The following is a 6,584-nucleotide window of genomic DNA, read 5'->3' on the forward strand; positions in this document are numbered from 1 at the left end:
CGGTAGTTTAATGCAAGAAATTCACCGTTAAAAAAAGATCTGTATGTCAATAAAAGTTGGAGGGAAAGAAATAACGTCTTGTCTATTAAAAACCTGAAATGAACTTATGCAAAATTTTAGGAAAGAAAGCCAAGTTCACTTCAAGGGCAAGCAAACTTATGTAATTAGTTAATTAATTTATTTTTTATTTGTAATATATAATTTTAAAAATTGAAAATTCAATGATTTGTTTGAAAATTATTTGTCTACATCTTGGTATGAATATTTTTGAAAACCATTCAAAATAAAGTAGTGTTTATTGTTCTTTAAATTCAAAAACATTTTATTTTGAATACAATGGTTTCAATAAATTTATATCGCAATGCGAACAAATTTATTTAAACTTAACTTTGTATTAATGAATTCTTTAAGTGAAAAAAAAATTAAAGTTATATTCACTACCTTAGGAAAATACTTCCTGAAACCAAATAAATCACTTATTAGACGATATATTGTGTTGAATGTGAAAAATATATGTCACGTAGCGGTGAGGGGTTTCAACTTTCATACCCTTCCACATGTGTTTATGAAGAGGTGAAATATGATGGTGTGTTGATGTGGCTTTAACTCATTCGGTACTTGACAACAATAAATATTACACAATTTACGCCCTCACGCCCCCGGTAGCTTTTTAAAAAGATCGATGACACCCCCCTCCTTCGTGCCTGTGTGTGGTGGTGTGTCGCGCTCTTATGACCGACGTGGTATGATTTAACGCCCTCATATTGCTCAATAACACACAGTCTTACATCCTTAAACCACCTACAAATCCAAAACAAATCTTCACTTCTTCCTCCTTGTGCGCGATGCTCCCAAATGTCAGCTCCGCTATGTTTTTTTTCTTTTCTCAACCTTAAACAGTTCGACGTATATGTACATTTACCTTCAACTTTTAACATTTTCATGTGGAATTTAACGAATCAGCCAACTGAGAGATATGTCTTCACTAACTATAGCTAATAGGTAGATAATTACCACAAATTAGTTATCAAATGAAACTTTGCAAGGATTGAAAAAACCTTGTTCCTATACCGTTTCAAACTTAAAACTTCAACCATAAATTCATAATTAAAAAAAATACAATTTATAAAATATAACATCTGGTTTGATACAAGATCATATTATTTATTTATTATAAAAAATGACTAAGATCTTTTTCCAAATAATACAAAAAATAATGCTCAAAAAATCTAAATACATGTCACACATATTTTGAAGTTATTTTATACTAATGATGAATTCCGTACATAAAGTAAGACATGACCACCCCATACTAAAAGAGGTTAGCAAACTTTCACCAAATTTAGTGACGATATGATCACTTCCAACAAGTGGGGAATACAGTGGCCACATCCCCATGCAAGTGGTTTCTATCGTACGCATGTGGTTGCTTCCATAAGTGGCGCAGGTTACAAAGAGCCGGGGTCGTCCGACTCTACGAACTTTTCGTTCAGTAGTGTTATGTATGTAGCTTCCGTATAGAAATTTTTTAGTATATATGTTTTCGACCCTCCGGTTCTATAGAAATTTTTGGATAAATACGTTTTTGACCCTCTGTCGAAAATCTCAAGATTCGCCGTTGCCTTCCATGCGAAACTCTAAGAGTTTGATTTGTTTAGAAATTTTTGTAGTTGGTTTCCTTTGTTTTTATTTGCTTACCTCTAATTTGTACATAAAAATGCCTTGCGTACGTATAATGTGTATGATTATGAATATAGCATGCGTGATTAGGGTTTTCTCATACATTTTTTTTTTTTTTTTTGACCACATGCGTGATTACAATCACCATGCATGATTATGGTTTTTGTTCTTGCGTAATTATAGTTTTTTGTTCATGTATGACTAGGGTTTGCGTTTTACAACATGCGTAATTTACTCGTGTGCACATCGTACGTTAAAGACTATTGTACGTTAACTTTCCCTATATATATATAAACTGATGTTGTTCAAAAAAAAAAAAAATAGAGGTTTTACACTTTGATTGTAAAAGTGTGTCGATTCAATGCAAGCCGGTTATATTTACGATTATATAAAATTTACCATTCTAAATTTCATATATAATTTTATATTTATAACTATACCCAACTAAATATGATAAATAACTTTATATAATATAATCATCATAAAATGTCTGAAATATATAAAATATGTAAATTCAGTGATGATGAAAACCCCAAAAGATAAATTTATATTTTATAGTATAAAAAACGTAGTTAATATCATTTCCATATTATAAATTATCAATAAATTGTTGCTTATTGGTGTTGTATCCCATGTAGGGCTGTAAACGAACCGAACGTTCAGCGAACAGTTCATGAACTGTTCGGCGGGAAGTTCGTTTATGTTCGTTCGATTAGCTTAACGAACGAACAAGAACAAAAAATTTCGTTCGGCTAGCTTAGCGAACGAACATGAACACAGGTCTCGTTCGTTCGACTACGTTCGTGAACGTTCGGTAATATGTTCGGTTATGTTTCTTCATGTTCGTTTGATTGTATTAAAAATAATAAATGATAAACCTTTTAGCTAAACATATTAAAAACTTGAAACCCTATTTTTTCTAAGTCAGCTAAAATTTGGACATTCTAAGCCGTTTTTGGGATAATTATGTCTTAGTTAAAATTGATTCGTTATTTGGTGGTGTAGTAGACTTCTTGTATTTTGATTTATCATTTGATGGTTGTGTTGTGTTTAACTACTTATATAATGTTTAAGGATAACAATGTTTTTATTTTTTATTTTCAAGTTAAATGTTCGTTTTCGTTCGTTTTTATTTCCTTGCATTCGTTTGTGTTCGAGATCATTGTTCACAAACTGTTGTGAACAACTGAATTTCCTTAAAGAACGAACACGAACATAAACTTATGTTCGGTATGCGTTCGTGAACAGTTCGCGAACATGTTAATTTCCTTAATGAACGAACACGAACATAACCTTGTTCGTATTCGTTCGGTTCGTTTACAGCCCTAATCCCATGTATGGAGAGTTTTTAAAAAAAAATGTTTTTTCACTTTTAACCCAAAGTTTTCACCTTTTGCATTTTAACCCTTTTGCTTTTTTAACTTTTAACCTAAAGCTTTCATCTTTTGCAATTTAACCCCAACACTTTTTATTTTCAACTTTAGTCCCCTAGAGTTTTCATCTTTCGCAAGTTTTTCGTTTTACATTGCGTTCTCAAATTTTGCGAGTTAACACGCCACAACGTGCATATGAGGTTCAACCTATCTTCGTCATTTTTTTCCGTTTGACAGACGCATCGCAACGCGTCTATTTTCCCCGTTTGACGGATTTGTCGCAACGCACGTGTCATAGATCGACTTATTTATTCTTTTCTACGTTTTACGTTTCATTCTAATTTCTTCGCATTAACACACCGCAACGGGGCGTGCGTGGTTCAACGATATTATGTCTGCTTTTCGTCCAGTGTTATTTATTCCTTGTTTATTTATTTTAGTTTTACGAGTTTTTCCGATGTTGGTGGTCGCTAGCTGTGATGTGACATTAGTGCTACTTGGCACGGTTCATGCATATTTTTATATATGTGTCGGTATAAATTCGATTGCTTTATTTTTGACGTAAACGTTTTCTAGAAACGAGTTAGATCAAATATAGTACGTTTTCGCTTAAAAAAACCATTTTCACGTGCATATTTTTATGTGCGTTTTGCTATAAATTCGAGTTGGTATACGTTTCGACGTAAACTATTTTGGAAAACGAGTTAGGTCAAATACAATTTGTTTTCGTGCTTTTTTATGTATGTTTCGTAAATTTTGTTTCGAACCCAGTGGAGTCATATTTTACTTTTCCCCTTTTTTCAAAAGCTCTAATTAATCCCTTTTAATTACATGTGTCGGTTTTTCCTTTATACCCGCTAATGTTTTCTATGTATGAGTCAGATCACATGTAATACGTTATGATTGTATGGTATAAACTCGATTTACTTTATGTTTTGATCCAATCGCAATGCTTATATAGGTCACACTAAGCACAATCAGATGCGTCGAAACGTACGTTTTCATATGATTAACGCATAAAATAACATTTGGACTAAAGCATTCTATATTTACGGTGTACTCGCGCTGCAACGCGCGCGGATGTTATTGCTAGTTAATACATATTTCAAAACAAAAGTTCTGTTTTTCACATAAAACAATTAGTAGAATGAATCATTATATATAAGGGTTTAAAATACATATTTCAAAACAAAAGTTTTATTTTTCACATAAAAAATTAGTAAGATAAATCATTATTGTGAAATGGATTATATATATATATATATATATATATATATATATATATATATATAAGAAGTGTATCGTATAATAGCCTTGACGTACGAAGCGTACGCAATGTCAAATTCGCACATTATAACAAAAAAGTCGCATATTGTAAAAACAGAAGATCGCATGTTCAAAAAAAATGAAAGTCACATGTTTATGAAAAAAAAACAAATTCGGATGATGTTAAAGAATACCAAAATCGCATGTTATAAACCAATTTTCGCATGTTGATACTGAATCTTGTATGCTTAGTACGTTAATGCATTTTGTACAATAACCGGCCTATATATATATATATATATATATATATATATATATATATATATATATATTGAAATATTTCAGTATATGGCCTTTCGGATAATTTGTCTGAGTATCACCTAGTATCATACCCGAACTTGCGAATTTTTTATCAATCTCATACTTGCTCTTTTTTCGAAACCCGTATGTTTTTCATTGAAAGCAATCCGATGGGGTTAAGTTTTTTTACATTCCCTTTTTTAATACAATAATTATGATTTTGAGATTGTAGTACTTAAATCTAATTTTTTGTCACACATACTCTTTACTTGATCTAATTCTACTTTACTACTAAAATTATCATACATACACTTCATAAGAATTAATCCTACAACCACTTAATTGAAGAATTCTGTAACACATCATTTTACCACCCTAATATCCTATATGGGACTACTTTCTTATTTTAACCCTTTAATTCATAACAATTTTTTTTAATATAACCTTTAAACTTTTTTGTCATGATGATGTTATCCTTTTACGCAATGAATTAAACTTATGCTTAACGTCGATGACAAAATTTAGGATAAGTTCGTTCTTCTTAACTATAATTAAGAATAAAAGACATTTTAATATTGCTACAAACATACGGATTGAATTTTCTCACTTTTAAATATACAAGGATAAACATGTTTTCATTCTCACATTTAAAAGTATGATGATCAATTGATCATACGTGTATCTTTAGTACTACGCGTTTGATCATTATAAAAATATGTGCACATGTTTTTATTTTATGAAAACTAACTTTTTTAAACATAAATGTTAATTTAATTATCAATAACTATTTATTTATCATATATATAATATTTATTAGCAACAACTAAAAAAAGTAAAAGGAAAACCTAGTGGAGTTGTGATTGGTGGTCAAGAGTTGAGGATAATAGAGCCAAATATATACCTAATGTAGGCCACTTTTTATAAGCACTTAGAATATTATATAAACTTTGTTGTCATGGTGCATCCAAGGTAAGATATGGTGACGTAAAATTTGTACCTAAGTTGTGCCACTAGATTGTTGATCTAATTTTACATTAGGATATTAGGATGTTAGGAGTGGTTAAACACTTGAGAGTAGGAAACTAAAAAATCAACCAATGAGAGTGTGCCACGTCAATCAGTGAAAAATGTTTAAACTTTGGGGAAAAGTGTTGGCAATGGTTTAGACATTTGGTGAAGTGGTAAACTTTTTTTTTAAAAAAAAAAAGGTGTGATTGGTTGAGAGATGGAATGGACCCCACCCACACACCCCTCTCTCTCTCCTTCCTCCCCTCACAGCGTCGGCTTCCCCTCCCCGATCCAAGCGTTTGTCGGCAACGGCAAAGTGTAGGCGACGGTGTTTGCCGCTCGGCAAAACCGTTTGCCGACCACTTTGTCGCTCCACTCCTAACAACCTTATGATCATCTATCTATTTTGTGGCATCCAATCATATTATTAATTGGTGTGTTTTGATTTACAAGACTTAAAATACACACTTTTAAGAAAATGGGACCTTTAGGTTAAATATTATAGATATAATAATTATTTATTTTTTCGTATTGGGATAAGACGTCAATAAATATACTTCAATATAAGAGAAAAATGCCTGGATAGTCCCTGTGGTTTCGCCTTTTTTTCACCTATAGTCCCTATCTTTCTAAAACTACTTGAATAGTCCCCAAGTTTTCGATTTTTGTTCTCGGATAGTCCCTGGGTCTAACTTCAGTTACTTTTCTCAGTTAAGTGGGTGTTGAAATGACCAAAATACCCTTTCCTTAAAAGACCAAACCATAGGGACTATCCGGGCACCTTCTCTTTATAAAACCATCCACCCTTCATCTTCAACATTAAGAAACCCTAATACCCACACCCTGCTTCTCTTTAAATCCACTACCAAACACCCTCTGCCTCTTGTTTTCCCTACCGACGAGCACAAGGGAGTCCGACTGGACTCCGGTGACGGGTCTAACTAGTTAATCGGCCGG

This window comes from Helianthus annuus, chromosome 13 (genome assembly GCF_002127325.2).
Source record: "Helianthus annuus cultivar XRQ/B chromosome 13, HanXRQr2.0-SUNRISE, whole genome shotgun sequence".
NCBI lineage: Eukaryota > Viridiplantae > Streptophyta > Magnoliopsida > Asterales > Asteraceae > Helianthus > Helianthus annuus.